The following is a 20883-nucleotide window of genomic DNA, read 5'->3' on the forward strand; positions in this document are numbered from 1 at the left end:
TAATTTATCATATCAGCAGAATAAAAAATGTATCATCTCAATAGATACTGAGTAACTATTAAAATTAATTATCTGTTTATTATAAAAGCTGTTAAAACAAAAAATAGAAGGGAAAATCAGTAACTTGATATGTTATGATGAGAGACTGCATAATCCCCTCCTAAGATTGAAATGAAGGAAGGATGTTTTCTCTTACCTCTTTAATTCAGTATCATATTGGAGGTCCTAGGCAGTATAAAAGGGCAATCAATCAATCAATAGGGTATGAATTGGAAAAGAGAAATTAAAACTGTCTCTATCAACAGATGGTATTATTTCTTGCATAAAAAGTGTCAAGCAATCAACAAAAAGACCCTTGAACTAATATATTTCACAAGTTTTTAGTATTTAATATCAATATTTTTAAGAATGTTTAAAAATATTTACATATTATCAATGAAAAGCTTGAATTGAAATTTTAAAAACTAGCCTTCAATACTTATGTGTGTAACTAGTAAAATATGTGGAGAATCTTGCACTGAAAACTGCATTATGGTGATTTAAGGAATCACTGTATACTTAACTAGAGAGTTATACTGAGTTCACAGATTAGAAAACGTAAGATTCTTAGATGGCAGTGCTTCCCAAATTGATTCATGGATTTAATGAAAGCCAAATCAAAATTTCAGCAGAAGTTTTAGTAATTATGAACAAATCGATTATAAAGTTTATATGGAAAATCAAAGGCTTGAAATAACAAAATGGTTTTGAAAAGTGAGAATGAAGTTGTAGAATTCATATTCTCTGATTTCAAGACTTAGTATATATTTGTAGTACTCAAGACAGTGTGTCATTGATGAAGGAATAGATACACAGACCAGTGAAGTAAAATAGAGTACAGGAAAAGTCTCTCCCTCTCTCTCTCTCTCTCTCTATATATATATATATATCAGATATATATCATATCTGATATATATCATATATATGTATATATCATATACATATGTATATATGTATATATCATATATATCATATATCTATATATCAGATATATATCATATATCTCATATATGATGTATATATCAGATATATGCCCCCAAAATGATCTATATTGTGTATCTCACACAAAAATGACTACAAATTGATCATTGACTTTACTGTAAAACCTAAAACTAAAAAATGTTATGGTCTTAGGCAAAGAACACAAATCATATATCTTTAACGTGAAATAAATAACAGGATCTAGAAAAAAGTAAATATAATTAAAATGTAACACTTCTACTCTTTGAAAGGCCCCACTAAAATAACAAGTAGACATGACAAAGACTCAGAAGGAAGTATTTGCAAAACTTATAGCTGACAAAGTACATATATAACACTTTCAATCTCAATAATTAGAAAATGAATAACCCAATTAAAACATAGACGAAAGATTTGAAAAATATCTCACCAAAGAATATATACAGGTGGCAAGTAATCACATAAAATACGTTCAACATTGTATAATGTATATGATAATATGGTATATAATAAAATGATGTTCAACATCATATATTGACATATACATATATGTAGTTATTTTACATTCTATATTGTTGTTTAGATGTTTGCGCCTCCTCTAAAATTTGTGTTGAGACATAATCCCCAATGCAACAGTGTTAAGAGGTGAAGTCTTTAGGAAGTAATTAGGCCATGAAATTAGCCATAGATGGGATGGGGAACCTTATATAAGGGCTGGAGAAACCTAAGTAGACCCTCTTTTGTTCTACCACATAAGAACACAGTATTCAAATTACCATCTTGGATGCAAAGCCTGGGCCTTCATCAGACACCAAACCTGCCAATACCTTGATCTTGGAATGTCCAGCTTCCAGAACTGTAAGAAGTGAATTTCTATTATTTTTAAATTACCTGGTCTCAGCAAGAATACAGCACAGCTGGAACACTGTACATTGTCTAGTGAGCACAAAAATGGCACAGCCATTCTGAAATCAAACATATAAATATCATATGACCCAGGAATCTCACTCCTAGGAAATAACCAAAGAGAAATACAAACTTATTTTCACACAGAATTCCATAAGTGAATGTATGCATTGATTTTATTCACTATCGTTGTCTTTTGGAAGTAATCCAGATACCTTGGATCTGGTAAATAGACAAACTGTGACCCATGTCTACTGTGAAATACTATTCAGCAATAAAAGGAACAAAACTATCGATACACAAAACAACATGGATGAATCTGAAATCTGTTTTCTTAACTGAGAAAATTCAGACTCAAATATATAACACCAGTTGTATGATATCCTAGAAAAGGCAAAATATAGAAACGGAAAACAGATCAGTGGTTGCTGGCAATTGTGGAGTGGAGGAGGAATTTATGACAAAAGTACAACAAGAGGAAAATTTTGGGGGTGGTGAAACTATTTGGTTTTTTGATTATGGTAGTAGTTATATGATTGTATGCTCTTGTTAAAATTCAGAACTGTAAAAATGTAATTTTACTATTATAAACAAATTAAAAAAGTGAATAAATATCATATAATAGGAAGTGACAATGAAATTGAGTCTAGTAAATAAGACAAGAAACGGACTTTCTAGCTGGGTATGGTGGTACACGCCTGCAGTTCCAGCTACTTGGTGGGGTGAGGTGGAAGGATTACTTGAGCCCGGGAAGTTGAGGCTGCAGTGAGCTATGATTGTGACACTGCACTCCAGCCTAGGCAACAGAATAAGACCCTGTCTTAAAACAAGAAAAAAAAGAAAGAAAGAAAATAAAAAGAAGTGAAGATTTTCACTGGGGCAATATTTGTGGAAATAAACAAACATGAATAGATTCTATGTGTGTTTTTCGAGTTTCACTGACAGGTTTTGCAATGTTTGCATGTCGTGGTTGAGGGAGAATGATACCAGAATAGCATCTAGTTTTTGTCTTAATCAGTGGGATGAGTCTTAAGGTAATTTACTGAGAACAGAGAAGGGAGGATAGGTTGACAAACAAACATTTTCAAGTGTATTTTGGAAACTTTATTAATTGCCTACTCAATATCAGTATGTGGATTTTACCCACACAAATGAACCTATCCAATAGAAATTTTCTTAATTACTCAAGGTAACACACATGCACACGTGCATGTGCGAGCACGCACACCCCCATACACATACACACAAACATACCCCAGCCTCCGCTACTAAAGATGAGAGGATAGTCTAGTTAACCAGGAGGTTATGAGAGTTCAGATAAAGTTTGTCCCCTGGCCTGGTAACAGAAGCACAAACTTCATATCGAAGACAGTCTTTGGCCTGAGCCTAGAAAAACAGGGAAGATCTGTCTCCTCTGAAAACAGGACTATAATAGAATCCCCTTTGCTTGCCAAAATTTGTATTTGTTTATAATGAAAACAATTAAAACCATGTATATGCAATACTTTGTGAACAGTAATGTGCCATATAATAATTGTCTGTCCCACCATTACTGTTGTTAATGTGTGCATTATAATTCCCTCAGTCCATGCACTCTTGCTGTTAAACCTGGGTTTTAAAACTAACATGTGTAACAGGATAGTGTTTCCTGATACCAGAATCAAATACCATAGTGATGTCAATCTAACACATATTTTATGCTGTGGTATGTTTCATTGCTTTGGTCAGCATGTAATCAAGAAGCAGGACAGGTAATGGAACAGAGTACTGGTCTGGGACTGGGCAGATTTGTGTTCTGGATTTATACCTTCCATTAATTAACTCTGTGACCTTGGGCAAGGCTCCTTCTCTCTCTGGTCCTCAGATTTGCCATCTGTGAAGTAAAGATGCTGGATAACATGCTCTCCAGGTCCCTTTCCCATATATCGTTGTGTGCAATTATCTGAGCTGAACTGACCAAAACATTTCAAACAGAACTTGCCGAAGACTTTATAAGCACATGGCAGAGCCAGAAGAGAAAGTTTTCAGCAGGGGTTCTCACAAATTTGAGCCCTGTGGATTAGTGAAGGGAACCCGGCACAGCTGACCCAGGCCAGGGGGATAGGATTGAGGCTGTGTTAACATCTGGCCCTGAGTGGTGACAATTTACTGAGGAAGATAATATAACAGATCGGTCTGGACTGAAGCTGTTATTTCAGAAGGTTATGAATCCCAAGCCCTCAGAACAGATTTTATAGACAAATAAATTATATCAATAATAATAACAATGGTAGTCCAGTAGTTATTGTAACATTAGCTGTGTTAATTGTGTGTTTACTCTCTCCAGCAGTCAGACACTATTAAAAGAAGTTTGTGTGCATAAACTCAGATAATCTTCTCAGCTCTGTATGGCACATACTATTATTACCCCAAATTTACAGATGAGGAAAATGCCCAGACAAGTTAAGTCCGTGGCTAAAAGTCACACACTAATAAGTGGTAGAACCAGATTTTTAAATTGAAACAGTCTATCTCTTTAGTTAGGGATTGCATTAACTGTGCTACAAAACACATACACACACACACAAACCTTTTCATAGAGACATACATTGTTAAACATAGAGTACATTAACAAATTCAAACATTTTATCTTTATTTTTTAAATTTTTACTTTTATAGCATTTTACAGTAGCATACACCTGCTTCTGGTTCACCCCTTGACAGAACTAGGCATATCCCTGGAGACCCTGCTGAAATGCCACCACAAATTACATTACTGACTCCTTCAGTGGAAGTAATTCTCTGATCTTCTGCTCTCTCACACCACTTTGAGTGTGTTCTTACCATTCCTACTCTTGTCAGCTTTATTTCAGTGATTGTTTACGTAGGCTCATGAAGTCTGCTTATGAAGTAATGAGTGTCCCAGGCTCGAGGCTGATGTTCCACACACTTTGATATACCCAGTCTTTTCTAATGTTCCTGGAATAAAGTAAGTGCCTGGTAAATGTTTTATGAATGAATGAATGAATGAATGAATGAATGAATAGAAAAATACATCATTTCAAATGACCCTTCCGATAAACCCGTGAGCTAAGCCGGCAGCATTCATCATCACCATTTTTCAGAAAATGCAATGTGTTTCAAAGAAGTAAAACGTGTTCTTTAAGTTCTCTCCAGTAACCAAAAATGTGGACCAGACTGGAAGCCTAAGTCTTTTGACTCAGTCCAGTGTCCTGCTAGCATTGTTACAATTCTCCCAGGAGCCTGGGAGAAATGTGTGAAGATGTGAGTGCTTGGAGGTGCTTTCAGGGTGGGAATAGGGACTGCAAACTCCCTGGACAGTTGTTTCTCTGCTTTGCACTGCTTGCACACCAACCAAAAAATAACGCATAAATAACGATGGAGATTCCAGCTTTAGGGTTCTTTCATTCACTTGCTCACTCATTCATTCAATAAAATTTTGTTCTTTGAGTGCCTACTGATTTTCTGCTATTCTTCTTTTAGACTATAGCAAAACAAAAATAGATGGAGTCCTTATTCTCATGGAGCTTATGTTTCAGCAGGGAAGACAGAAAATAAGTATATTTGCATGCCAGATATTATTTCTATTTTTTCTATCCACCAATAATAGACACTTGGAGAAGATCTGGGGAGTAGATAACAGGAAAAGCAGATGAAAGGAAAATAATCACCCATAGAAGTTGAGGCAGTCAGTTGGGCAGACAGCCAAGGTGGAGTTTGCAGCGGCGACCAGGCTATCTCCTATGCATGCACATTCTTGTGGTTTTGCTGGCACATTCTTTGCAATTTTAGTCCTTCTAAATTTCCTGAAAGTTGTCTAAGACTTTGTCTAATCTTTGTTCTCCCAGACCTTCCAATGGTTTTGCATGCGTTTCTTCTATTAAAATTTTTCTTCTTAAAATAACTAGAGTTCTCTGCTTTCCTGATTGAACTTTGAATTATAATGTTACGTAGCGATAAATTCAGTGAAATGTGAAGAAGTAGAGTAAGTGGATAACGTGTGGTAGCGAGTGAAGTGCTTGATTTCAGAGATCATAGAAACCTTGACTGAGGATGTATCATTTTCAGAGAGACCTGAATCAAGAGGCCATGTCGATATCTGAGGGTAGTACGTTTCACTCCTAGACGATGACAAAACAAGAGACAGATTGTGAGTACAAAATTGCTGTCTTCATGGCAAATCTTCAAGACAAATCTGGCTGTAGGAGTGTGAGAATAGGGAAAATGGGTAGAAGATGAGAGATCCAGGGCTCCATTCATGGAGAGACTTGAGGGCTATGGCAAGGCATTTGGATATGATACTCAAAAGGATTTAGAGAAGAGGAGTGACATGAAGGAATATGGATGGGGCACTCCACCCCATGTCAACAGAGCCTGCATTAGTTTATCAACTGTGCTGCCATATTAACAGCTAATACATATGCAGAATTATAAAGTTTACAAAGTGATTCTGTATTATTCCTTCATTAGATCTTAACATTAACCCTGGTGGATTAATATTCTGGTTTTACTGGTTAGGAATTGGAAATTATGAGAACTTGAATTGTGGACCCGAAGTAAAGACGAAAGTGACAAAGCTAAGCATCAAATCCAGGTTTCCTGGGCCACAGTCAAAGATGCATTCTGTGAGGTCACAAGTGGCTTTGTTTCTTTCTTCTTTTCCCTTTCCAACTTTTATTTTAGGTTCATGGGTTACATGTACAGGTTTGTTATATGGGTAAGTTGTGTGTCCTGGGGTTTGGTGTACAGATTATTTTGTCACACAGGTAACAAGCATAGAGCCTGATAGGTAGTTTGTTCATCTTGACCCTCCTTTTAACCTCCACCCTCATGTAAGCTCCAGTATCTCTTCCCTTCTTCATGTCCATGTGTACTCAATGTTTAGCTCCCACTTATAAGTGAGAACATTCATATTTGGTTTTCTATTCCTGTGTTAATTTGCTTAAGACAACAGCCTCCTGCTGCATCTATGTTGCTACACAGGACATAATTTCTTTTTTTATGACTGTGTAGTATTCCATTGTGTATTTGTACCACATTTTCTCTATCCAGTCCATTGTCGATGGATATTTAGGTTGATTCTCTGTCTTTGCTATCATTAATAGTGCTGCAGTAAATATACATGTGCATGTGTCTTTATGGTACAATGATTTATATTTGTATGGGCATATATCTAGTATATATTGCTGGAATTCCTGGGTGGAATAGTAATTCTGGTTTAAGTTCTTGTAGAAATCTCCAAACTGCTTTGCACAGTGGCTGAAATAGTTCACATTCCCACCAGCAGTATATGAGAATTCCTTTTCTCAGCAACCTCCCCAGCATGTTATGTTTTGACTTTTTAATAATAGCCATTCTTTCTGGTGTGAGATGGTGTGGAGATTTGTGTTTCTCTAATGATTACGGATGTTGAACACTTTTTCCTATGCTTATTGGCCATATGTATGTCTTCTTTTGAGAACTGTCAGCTCATGTCCTTTGCCCATGTTTAATGACGTTGTTTGTTTTTTGCTTGTTAATTTGTTTAATTTTCTTATAGATTCTGAATGACTTTTGTGACATGAGAAGAAAATTGCCCTCTTTTCACTGATCAAATAATAGCAGTTATTAGTTATAGATCCTTTATATGTTGCAAGGCATTGCAAAACAACGGACCCAAAACTTGATGCAGGCAGAATAAATCTGGAGTTTGTGTGGTTAAGGTCCATGCTATTCAGCAGTGATTTCCCAAATGTGCATTCAAAACAGCGAGGCTTCAGTCAACATGCAGATTCCAACTCAAGAGGACTGGGTCAGGTCTGAGATTCTGGCTTTCTCACTAGCACTCAGGAGTTTCTAATGCTGCTTGCCCACAGGCCAGGCTCTACAACACAACACCGAGTAACTGATCAATCAAGACATAGCTTTGAGCCTACATGTCCTGCTTGGGTCTGTGAGAATAAGCTTATAGTGACTTCATCTCATCTAAGGCCAGCAATATGCACTCAAATGTTTGAAAGGAAAAGCGATTTCTATCTTTTAACGTCAACTGGTTATCAACTAAATTTGAAATTGTTTGCTTTTGGTGCCAGAATATCTAGCTGTAAACAATATTCAACATTTTTCTACACGTTTCTACCTTAAAATTCTAAATGTATCTAAATGTTTTACTATGCTGAGAATAAAGATTTCGCAAATTGACCGTAGCCTATAAAAGGGTTAACATTGTTATTTTTCTAAACAAGAAATTTTAAAGTAAAACAAATATATTTGAAGAGTTAGAAAGTATACATACGTATTTTTGTATATACGCTTCATTATAACTGAAGAATGATCTTAGATTAGAGGTTACATTTTATTACCTCAATGACTTTAAAGTATAAAATATGGCCATTTTACTGAATTATTGAGTACATTTAATTGCAGTTGTATACTATGAACTATTGATCCAATAATTATTCATGTGGACTATTAAAATGGGTTGATTCATTTTTTATTTTACCTTTTTTAAGCAATGCTTATATATTATTTACAATTTGAGAGCTGGGATTAAGCTTTTTAGTACAATACAGTATTTCTAAAGTAGGGCAGGTCTTTGTGGGAGTCCAAGGTAACATTGTATAATCAAAAATTAAGCAACTTTAAATTTCAGCAGCCAAAATGTACCCTTTTTCCTCAGTTAAATGTTTTAATTGCAGGGGTATTCACTGGGACTTAAGAACTTTTCTCATATAAATGGAATATTTAATATGAAATATAAAATAAATATTTTAAGTGTTCTGCAGATTTCTCAAAAAATAATTGAGGGGTGTTCCTTTTTATTTCTCTCTACTTGTGTTTGTGGGTTTTTTTTTTTTTTTGGCTCCTAGTAAAGAATTTCTTCCTTAATTCAGCCATTTTTCCTTTCTTTAATTAAGAACAAAAGTATTGGGTCAGTGCAAAGGTTCAGTAAGGGATATTTTAAATATAACAAAATACTCTGTAGGTCTGGTGTCTTACTCTTGCTTTTATGTACTCTCCTTTGATTGGCAGTGCATCAAGCACATTTTCATGTTTAAGTGCTTATTGTGTATCTAGTTCTCTTTTGAGTGATGGGATACACTGACACTCATTATGTAACCACTATGTGCAGGTCAGGTAGCTGCCAATATTTTATGAATACCATCTCATTTAAAATAGTTATGTCATTAACTCCTTTGTATAGATTAATAAAAGAAAAGGGAAAGAAAGTCAATTGAATTTCCAAGGATGTAAATCCAGGAAGGAACAGAACTCAGATTCATAAGGTAGCTCTGATTTTTGCTGGAGTTTGTTTTCTTTCAACTCTACCATCATCTTACTTAAAATATTGTATGGTTGCTTTTCTCAACCAGGATGCAACCATAGCACATAGGTCTTTGGCAATGGCCAGGAGACTGTTCCTTGCAGAGGGAGCAGCTTTAACACAAGAGTACAGAAGGCCAGCAACATGCCCTCAAATGTTTGAAAGGAAAAGCGATTTCCTTTCATGCTATATACAACCCATTTGCTGCTAGTAAAGGAGTTGGTTTTACATTTTACAAATGGCATAACCCAGACTTGACATACCCTCAGGAATGAACCCTCAGGTCTTGAGGTTTGGGGAGCCAGTGGAAGAAGGCAGACCTTGCACGACAAAGAAAGGAATTTAAATATTAACCTAGGAAGAAATGGACATATGTTCATCAGCTTAGTCCTGTGATCATTGCTATGACCGTATATGCATGTTAGGAAGGAATGTGAAGATCTATCTGGGAATGGAGAGGAATAAATGGCAAAGAAACTAATGAGTAGTTGAGATGACAGAGTACTAGGGTGCTAATTTGAGTGCTGCTCACACTTTCTTGTGCACTTGAGTCCCCTGGGGATGTTGTGAAGATGCAGATTATTATTCAGTAGGTGTGGGATGGGGACCCAAATTCTGTATTTCTAACGAGTAATGTTAATGTTGCTGTTCCATGGAACAGATGCTCCATAGCAAGAAATGAGAACAGTGATTCTCCAAGTTTGATCCCTAGACCAACAGCATCAACATCACCCCAAAACTGGTTAAAACTGAAATTCTCTGGTCCCACACTGTATCAATGTAATCAGAATGGCTGGAGTTGGATATAGACATCAATAATCTGTTTAAACTTCTAACAGTTTTATTGTTCAGTTTGAAAACGAGCCAGTGACTGAGTGGAGAAAGTGGGGATAGATGAAAAAAAGAAAAAAACACTTGTAATATGTATTTAGGAAGAAGAATCAATGGGGGTCGGTGACTAAGTGGAGCTTATTTAGATTCTGATTATGTAAAAAGAGTTCAGAATGACCTAATTTTATCTCCAAACCCTGCTTTTTTTCCCTTAAATATGAAAGTTTTAATAATCTTTCTGCTGATAGCATAGGTCATGCTTAGAAAAATCTAACGTCTTTTTTCAGGCAATTAAGCAATTTCAATACTCACTTTAATTAACAATTGTGCCTAAACAAAAACTCTTTGCATAAAAGAGCTTCTAATGAAACACGAAAATTAGTTAAGAAAATACAGGGTGGTAATATGGAGTAAGAATGATGGAAATGATGATTTCCTAAACAAATAAACAAAATTGCTTCCAATATTTATTGTAAACCACCCATGAAATATCTGGTAATCTAAATGGAATGAAAACATTCTTGCTGCTTTATATAATACTCTATTTCATGTTAGAGAAAGAACTTTAATTAGAATATCACTGGTGTCAAATTAGTAATAAATGTTTAAGACAAACTGAGATAACGGGACTATGAGAACACTGCCACTAATGTAAAATCTGCTGTAAATTGCCAGGAAATTTACATTTTCCATTAGCACACAGTCATAAGCATAAAAATGATAAAAGGTTACATACATTTTAGATGTTCTTTAACTCAGTTGAAATTATTGCAAAGAAATGGTGTATTTAACACTTAAAGTTTCTGGAGTTTAAAAATGCATCAGTTTGAGTCCCTGTACCTTTACCATTTAGCTGTGTAATCTTGGGAATACTGTGTATGTTAAGTCTGGGTTATGTCATTTGTAAAATGTAAAACCAACTCCTTTACTAGCAACAAATGGGTTATATATAGCATGTTGAATGGCAACATGACTTTCTGAGAATAATGCTATGAAGGTACATATTAAAGATTCTCAGCTCTAGAGTTCTAAATGAATGCCCTTGGACAACAAAATCTGTGTCTCTGACTCTCAGATTCTTTATTTGTAAGATAAAGATGCAATGACTATCTCAAAAGAGTGGTTGTGAGAATTGTATGAGATAATGCAAGTAAATCGAGTGGCATGCAGAAGGTATTTCATAATAGCAATTAACACCATTATTAATGGACATGAAGATATTTTGTATACTCTGTGAACATTAGGGCACATTCTAATTAATTATTTCTTTTGTCTCACAGGCATCTTTCAGACACTTCACTTGATAATGTAGACACAACCATACTCTCTTTGGGGAAAATGAAAGTGAAGAGTATCCCAGGAGCAAGTAAAAACTGCAAAAACTGATAGCATTTATTGACTCCATCCAAGCTCCTGTGCTAAGAGACTTGACCAAACTCAAGCACACTATGTAGCACCTTCAGGCTGTGGCCTTAGTTGCTACAGGCCCCTTTAAAATGCCTGCCAAAGGAAGCTCACTGCTCCTAGGATAATCAGGTGTTTATTCCAGCCAAAACCTGACGATGGGACTATAGCTCCCTTAACTGTTACTTTAGAAAGCTTGCAATTATAAACCCCTTTTCTGCTTCTTTGAGAAGTAAATCTTTTACCACCCAGAACTGATTCCTCAAGGACCCCAGAGTCGTCTCTTTGAAATGAGAACATTCAAGGGGATAACTCCAACTTCCCAGTCCCTGTGGGAAGGTAAGGACCTATTTTGGTGGGAGCTTTGCTCTAACTTGTGCAACCATCTCCTATCACCACAGTGCAGCCAACGTGTTTCCCGTCCTGATGTGTGCCAATTAGCGAACCCATATGAGCTGGTCACAAGAATGAAACTGCCACTCCGTGCCTTCCAGTGCCTCTGCTTTAGTGTACCTCAGCTTTTAAAACGTCTCCTGCTTTTTGTTTTGGCAAATTTGAGCTCAGTTTATACTAGACATTCTTCTATTCCATAGTAATGGTGACTAAATAACATCTGTCTTTACCACCATTAACTAGTGCGCAACTTTTTTTTTTTCTTTGGCATAAGGCATGGAACAGTTCAGAGAGGGAAGAGTGGAGGTTCCTATGAGTAGTTCTTTTGATGAGTAATAAAAATGAAATAGAGTGAAGCTTGTAGAGTTGATTGGACCAGACTTGGAAGACCTAATATTCCGTAATGAGGAGTATGGAATATATTCTGAAAGGAACGAGGATACATAAAACTCTGAATGGAAGAGTTCCTTTGTGATAACAGTATAAATTCCAGGAATATTAGATTTGTCTGAATCTCTTCTCTCTGTTGTCTTTATCTTTTCTCTGGTGTGCTGATTTATTACCACTCTTCTTCTCCGTAATCATTTAGTACTCATGCCAGAAAAGTCCTTCACATTGAATTTAAATACATCAAATCTAAGTTTCTATATCCATGCTGAATCTTGGTTGTTATATACCTGTGTGTAGACAGGACTTCTTCAAGCCAATTTGAACCTGAACAGGTACTGCAGAATTGTTAAGGGTTCTCTAAATAGAGGAATTTCTGTTGGTCTAAAAAAATTGTTCTGTAAATTTTTTTAAATCTAATATCAGAAATCAGCAACAGGGTATCTCGAATGCTTGCTCATTATGACTTGCAAGGACTCCATAAGTCATCTGAGACATCTGCTCATTATATAAGTCCAAGAGTATTCTAGGAAATAATTTCTGAAGACCTGGGCTTTTCTAAGCAATGAACTAGGGATATAATGATGAATAAGGTTCTATTACACTCTTAAAAGACACCACACATTAGAGAGAAACTTCAAACAGAAAACTGTAGTGCAGCATACACTTGGTTTCATTTAAGTAGTGCTAAAAGTTATCTGATCACAAAATTGATTGAAGTTCTTGTAAAAAGTAGAGCTTACAGGTGCCTCTTCTGGAAGTTCTGATTCAAATTTACTTAATTCAGGTCCAAAAATATGTTTTTAACAAGATTTCTTTTTTTTCTTTTGGGTTTATTTTTTGTGCATAATGTTTTTGTTTTTGATTTGGTAAATTTTACAAATATCGAATTAAATTTTTCAGGACATGTAGGAGTTCAAGCAGCCTAGGTGAAGGTGAATCTATTCTAAGCTTAGTGAAAACTCTGTTCCAAAATACAGAGACAAAAATATAGCTCGTGCATTTGGGAAAAAATAAGTCACTGGGTGTTTATGTAATTAATATGCAAATACAAAAGAGGCTGAAGTTGAAGCTAAAAATGTAAGTAAAGGACTGTCAACAAAGGTCCTTCTAAGTCTTGGCATGGAATTTTGGTCCTACTTATTGAATGGCTTTAAACAGAGAGTTGACAAGTAACAGAGTGAAATCCAAACTAAAGATGAGTTGACAGTAGTTTCTGGATTACTTAAAAGGCTCTATAGAGTAGTCCTAGAAAGCTCTGCTGAGGGTGTATTTTAACATATTATGGAAAGACTTTGGGGTTTGAAATCTGCCAAATCTGGACTCTTTTCTGCTCCTGACCCTCAATGTGTGTAATTAATAGTGCTAACTTACTACATCACTACAACAGAAATAGTCATAACTGCCTTTCAGATTTCTATGAAAAATCAGTCAACAAAAAGCAGATGAACAACACAAGCCTCACGTGAATGTGGTGGTGACATGACTTGGGACAGAGAAATAGTGGAGCATTCGAAAGGCTGTGCATATGTTACTTGATTGAATTTTCATATGATTCTGAGATACTGATTGTTATGTTCATTGCATAAATGAAAAGGATGAGACACAGAAGAGTTACATATCTTGTCAAATAAGACAGAAAGAACTAAGGCAAGTAGCTGTCGAATAAGACAGAAAGAACTAAGCCAAGTAGCTAGCCAAGACTTAAGCCCAGGTCTGAACTTCAAAGCTGCAGCTTCTCTTTTTGTCCACTTCACCCTGCCCCTCCCTGCCGCCAGACCAACCTGCCTAATGCCTAGAAAGGACTTAATGTGTGCTCTTTCTCCTCTACATGTCTTCTTCACCTTTTCCACACCCAGATATAGGCAGATAATGTACTCAGATTGTACATTAAACATCTGCTTGTCAACTTAGAGAGTTTGGTCTCCTCAATTAACTCAGTGCTGGTGAAGTATCAAGCTATGCTTCACTTACACAAGCTTTTATGAGCACACGAAGACATAAAAGGTAGTATATAGTCATAAATCATGGTTTACACCACTGAAAAAACAAAAATACATTCTGTTTGATCCCTGCTTTTAATGGAAAAAGATATTATTTTGAGGGATGATGAGAACTGGCTCTGACATCAGAAGGTCTAGGTTCAAAACTTCAGGTCTATCACTTATTGTGTCCGTGAACATGAAAATATACTCCACAAGTCTCAGCATCCAAATCTATGAAATGAAAATAATCCTAATATATATTTCATCACTTATTGTGATTAAGTTAAATAATCTCTGTACATATAAAATACTTAGGGCCTGGTACATGGTACACAAGAGATTTTAACTGCTATTATTATCATTATCATTTATTATCATGATTATTATGATTATTTTTATAGGTTCTAATATGGTTATGGTATGAGACTTGGAAATAACTCACTACTTCTCAGGTAAAATTGAGTTCAGGTTATAATAGTTGCTAAAAGGGAGGTATAATTCTGAAAGATTAAGAACGAGGCTTGAAAGAGGACTTGCTGTCAGGGTAAACAGTGCCCTGGGTTAAAAATAAGATGATCAGATTTTAGTCTTGTGTCTGGGACAGGCTTGCTGGGTAACTTTGTTCCTTTTAGCTCTCTGAGCCATTCTTTTCCTCAGTAAAAAGGAGCTCATGATTCCCCCCCACCCCATACTTCTCTCCTTCTGTTGCCAGGAGACTCACGTGGGACAGCATTTGTGAAATAGCCAAGATTCCTACGCACTTCCCTGGGCCCTTCTGCAGGCAGAGCCCCATAGGCCAGCACAGACCATCAGCTCTGGTTTACCCAGGTTCTCCAAAGACATGCAGCTCTGTGGCCATCTTCAGTTTGCAGAGATCTCCATTTCCCCAGAGAGCTCAGTGACTCTCTTAAGAGCTTTGATTCTTTCACACTAGTTTCATCTGGCCAAGTGTGTACTTTAAAGCTTGCCAAGCTTTGATCAAGGATGGTTGTCTCATGGTCTCATTGTCAAAGTCCTTTCCTCTATGTTCACCAGTATCCTGCTCTTTTCTGTTCCTCTAACATTTGGCTAGGCACTCATCCCTTAGGTGTAAACATGGTCTGGGTTTCTCCTGTTCTTGTCCCACATTTATGCTCAGTTTGCATATTCCCTAGTGAATTTAACTTCTGGATCCTCAAGTCAGATTTTCCAAAGATCTTAACTAAAGCCCCTAGGCCTCTTTCTAGTGTTTCCATCATTCAGTCCAATAACTCATAAGAGTTTGTCTGACAATATATGGATACTCTCAGATGTCAAAAGATTCCTCAATATAGAAAATCAAAATGCAATGTTAATGTTATTAAGACATAAGCATGATAGCAAATTGAGTCCTTAACTTGGGCTGTCCCCCAACAATGAAATTCCTGGGTTGATTGGCTTTGATGCTAAATAGAGTTCATGCACTGATTCTCATGAATCACAGGGGAAACGTGTGCACAACAGGCAGAGTATGGGAAACAGTGCAAAAGCCAAAATGTCAAAACCTCAGCTCCATGGCAAGTCCTTTTACCATATTGTTTCTAGATAACTTTCTTTGAAGCAGCTAAAATCATCATCATAAAATGATCATGAATACAATATCAGGAACATTATGATTTCTTAGTAAAGAGTTTAAAATGATGATGATAATGATAATCATAATGCATAAATCTTCACATTTTGACTTCTCAAACAGGCAGATCTAGTTTGAAATGCTTTAGTGAGTCATGTTGTGATGTATTTATTTTGCTTTTATGGAAATTTCCAGGAAGCTCTTTCATAAGATAAAAGTTGGAGATACATGAAGCAACTAAAGCAAGATAATTGAGGACACTTAGTCCAGGAATAGGGCTACTTTGATACAAGGGCATAGTTTCTTAAATCTGAATGTGCCACATATGACTGGCAACTCAATAGAAGTTATTGATCAGCACTTATTTTGAAAGGCAATTTGCTTCCTCGTGTGTCAACCTCTACATACCTATCTCCATTTAGCAGTGATGATGCTCTATTTGTAATTGTCTTTCTCCTTATAATGTAAGCTTCCCAAGGGTAGGAGCCTAGCAGTGATTTTTCACCTGCATACTCTCACCAGCTAATAGCATAACCAGTGGAAACCTGTGGCTCTACGAGAGAGAAGGAAGGAAGAAAACACTGACTTCTGCAGAAAATAAAATTCAAGCAAAGCTCTCAGAACTGAGTGTTACAGGCCTTAAGACCATCAATGGAGTGGTTGAAGTCTCTATCAGAAATATTAATGAAGTCTTATTTTGTACAGATCCTTAATGGCTAAACTTGGACTTTAGAAGCTCTGCCTTCGCAGTCAAATCTGGACCATGTCTTACTGCATGGCCTTGAACAAGTCATATCATCTCTTAATTTTTGTTGATAAATGAATTTCCTCCTTAATGTTCCATTCTATCGGGGGAATTTGAAGATTAATTCATTAATGTACTTTAAGTGCTTCGATTAAGTTGATTGTCATAGGCTGCAGATATTCTCAGCAGTCCCAATTTGGGAATAATTCAAAATCACTTCTTTCTCAACAGAATTCTGATAAATTATCCCAATGTTCTCCAAGAAGTGCTATGATATAGGATCCATTTCCAAAATAATTAATGCTTCCTTTCTAAAAGTTAGTCTGGAGACATCAATATGTGCACTGTTCATCTCAGTCATCCCTTAGATGAAGCAGCCCAATGTTAAAACTGATGATGGTGCTTTAAAGATCAGCGATCCCTTCCCCACCTTTGCATAGCCAGGAGCTAGGGCTCAGGGAGATTAAGTAAATAATCCAAGTAAAAATAAACATTCTTTAACAGGCTGGGTATGGTGGCTCATACCTATAATCCCAGCACTTTGGGAGGTCAAGGTGAGTGGATCACTTGATCTCAGGAGTTTGAGACCAGCCTGGGCAATATGGTAAAACCTTGTCTCTGCAAAAATTAGCTGGGCATGGTGGTGCATGCCCATAGTCCCAACTACTCAGGAGGCTGAGGTGGGAGGATTGCTTGAGCCTGGGAAGTTGAGGCTGCAGTCAGCCATGATTATACCACTGCACTCCAGCCTGGGAGACAGAGTAAGACCCTATCTCAAACAAACAAACAAACAATAACAACAAATTATTTAGCAGAAAATTAAGGATTTAAACAAGACTATTTCTTGAAAAACAGGAGCAGATTCCCCCCACCCCCGATACTATCCTGTACCCTCTGTTAAAGATAAAAAAAAAGATTACCTAAAATATTGCGATTCAAGGTCTTATCTCCCATTAGTGACAGATTTTCTATGTTACGATGGAAAAAAACAGGCTTAGTTTAAGAATAAACACTGAGAATCAATAATATTTAAAACGTGTATAGTGCTTTGTGAATATTTTTACTTACACTAACTTATTTAACTTTTGTAACCTTCTTGCAAGTTAAGAACTATTATTGCCTACTTACATGATATACTATCGTTTTCTGTGGTGGTCCAGAGTGTAGCTATGACTAATCACACAATGAATGTTGTACAACCATAAAAAGGAGACAGAGCCTTCGTACATGCTACAACATGAACAAGCCTTGAAAACGTTGCGCTAAGTGAAATAAGCCAGACACAAAAGGACAAATATTGTGTAATTACGCTTATATGGAATGCTAGAATGGGCTAATTCATAGATGGAAAATACGTTAGGGATTATCATGTGCTGGGGAAAACATGGTGATTTATTGCTTCGTGAGTTATGTCTGGGTGATAAAAATATTTTAGAAATAGATAGTAATAATTATTGTACAACATTTTGAATGTCATTAATGCCACTGAAATGTACATTTAAAATGGTTAAAATGAAAAATGTTATTCTTTATATATTTTACCATAATCCCAAAACCAAAAAGGAATTGGTCCTAGAGTATATAGGGCCACCAGGCTTTGTACACTCATTCTATCACTTCCTGGCTGTTTGACATTTGCCAGCTCCTTATCTTTGTGTTTTCCTTTATAAAATAAAGCTAAAAGTAATAATTGTATGTGGAGATATTATTATTAATAAGTTGAAGAAGCTTAGACATAATTTCTTCAATTTCACATAGTAAATTCCTGGCAGTGTCTTAACTCAATCTTAGTTTCTTTCATACTCAAAGTCTGCACTCTTTTCACTTTTTACCAAACTGTTAAAATTTAAATCGTAGATGTCCTATATATGGTGTCAACTGAGAAATGCAATCATTATGTTCTCCAAACATTCACAATCACTTTTCAGTTAACATATTCATTGGGATGAGACTTAAACCCTCAGAGACAGATGTATAGAAATAAGATAGGGAAGAAGGTCTCATGGAACATAAACTTAGACTTGATGTCTAATAGAGATTATGTACAATCACAGGCAAGCTAGTTATCACTTGGATTTTAAAACTTCAATTTTCTGGCATGTTCCTGTACTCTCAGCTACTCAGCAGGCTGAGGTCAAGTTGGTCAAGGCTGCAGTGAACTGTGATTGCACCACTGCACTCTAGTCTGGGCAACAGAGCGAGACCTTGCCTCAAAAAAAAAAAAAAAAAAAAAAAAAATCAACGTTCTCTTCTGCGAAATATGTGATTGAAGAGCTGAGATTATCTCTTTGTTCCCATCTAATTAAAACTTTCCAAAATTTAAATAACATAATACATGCTTTTCTGTGTGTGTGTGTGTTTGTGTGTAATATAGAACTTCTTTAATTACCAAAATAGCCCCTATAAGACTGATACTTATTATTTTATTTAGTAAAGGAGGAGATGTCAAAAAAGACAGTAAGAAGTTTGCACTAGGTCATAGCAGATATTAATTGCTGGAGATATCATACAATTCAGGCAATCTGGTTTCAGGGTCCATATTATAAGCTATCAAACTGTGACTCATTGTAGAAAGAAAATGGATATATGAATGTGGACATTATAAATGGATGGGAATTGATGATATATTTGACCCATTTGTCCTACCCCTTTGTCAATGTGAGACAGCAAGAAATATTGATATGTCAGATGTGAGTTTAAATCCTGGACTATTATCTATCTGACCTTGGTCAAGTCACTCAGACTCTCTGAGTTCCACCTGCAAAAGCTGTAATTTTGGAAGAGAAATATCTAATTTATAGTTTTCTTCTGTGATTGTTTTTATAAAGGCAATATATGTGGAATATCTGCCATAGAGTAAATGCTGAATGAGTGTCTATTGCCTGGCCATGGTGGCTCACACCTTGATATGATTTGGCTGGGTCCCCACCCAGATCTCACCTTGAATTGCCATAATCCCCACATGTCAAAGGCAGGGCCATGTGGAGATAACTGAATCATGAGGGTGGTTTCCCCATACTGTTTAGTGGTAGTGTGAATAAGTCTCATGAGATCTGATGGTTTTATAAATGGGAGTTCTCCTGCACAAGTTCCCTTGCCTGCTGCCATGTTAGAAGTCGCTTTGCTCTTCTTTTGTCTTCCACCATGATTGTGAGGCTTTCCCAGTCATGTGGAACTGTGAGTCCATTAAACCTCTTTCCTTTATAAATTATCCAGTCTTGGGTATGTATTTATTTGCAGCATGAGAATGAACTAATACATATGTGTACTCCCAGCGCTTTGGTAGACTGAGATGAGAGAATCACTTGAAGCCAGGAGTTTGAGACCAGACTTGGCTACAAAACAAGACTCTGCATGTACACCAAAGAAAAAAAATAAATTAGCTGCATGTGGTGACAGGCACAAGTAGTTCCAGCTACTAGGAGACTGAGACCCGCATGTGTCTGGGGCTGCAGTGAGCTAGGATTATACCACTGGACTCCAGCCTGGGTGGCAGAGTGAGGCTCCCTCTTTAAAATGAAACAAAACAAAAAATAAGTGACCATTATGTTTATTGCCTGTTATGGCTGAACATGTCTAACACAGATCCACTGATTTACTTTGGTTACCTGCTCAGTTTTAACATTTGATTGAGTTACGCAATCAAATTTGACTTTTTGTATTTAATCTCTTATTTAGTGTTTCATTGATTTCACTTCTCATCTGTGAAGACTACCCCTAAATGGAGTGAAATACATTCATTCGAAGCCCACATGTATCCAAGTTAGACTTTTAGGGTTTGAGAGGGTGGATTAAGCTCTTTGTATTGCCCCAAATGCCCTGTCGTCTGGACAAAATCTGTCTGTAAGGGTGGAATAATGTGCTCTTTCCTTGGTGGTATCATTTTTATAGATATTTTAAGCTAGAAATGACCTTCTAGCTTAATGCATGCCTCTTCTTTGAGGAAAGAGTAATGTTCATTAGCAGATTATTCCTGTTATTTTAACCTGAAGTGTTATATAAATTGTTTCTTATATAGCACACACACAGTGTTGAGTGTTCTACTAACTTCAATGGACATTTGAAAGAAATGAGATGTGGTCCCTATCCTCAAGACTCCCACAGACCAGCCAAAAAATAAGACAAATGGTATGCAGCAGTAGTACCTGAAGGCAGTCACAATCTACAGATTTTCCCTGCTGCCTGTCAATACATCCATACCGATTTTAAAAGCGATGACCAGTATTTGAGTAGGCATCTGCGATTTACACATTTCTTCTACAGGCAATGTCTTTTATTTTTAATAATAGCCCACTGGGCAGCATACAAATTAGCATTACCATTTCTGCAGCTTATAGAA

The 20883-nt window shown here is 36.4% G+C and overlaps 1 long non-coding RNA gene across 1 annotated transcript; it reads left to right on the top strand.

Annotated features, from left to right (window-relative positions):
• The first annotated feature begins 4580 nt into the window (after window positions 1–4580).
• Window positions 4581–12337, top strand: LOC108585876. The gene is made up of 2 exons (XR_001902429.3): window positions 4581–6622; window positions 11320–12337. It is a non-coding gene; the product is annotated as an uncharacterized LOC108585876 (long non-coding RNA).
• The last annotated feature ends 8546 nt before the right edge of the window (window positions 12338–20883 follow it).

This window comes from Papio anubis, chromosome 3 (genome assembly GCF_008728515.1).
Source record: "Papio anubis isolate 15944 chromosome 3, Panubis1.0, whole genome shotgun sequence".
Taxonomy (NCBI): Eukaryota; Metazoa; Chordata; class Mammalia; order Primates; family Cercopithecidae; genus Papio; species Papio anubis.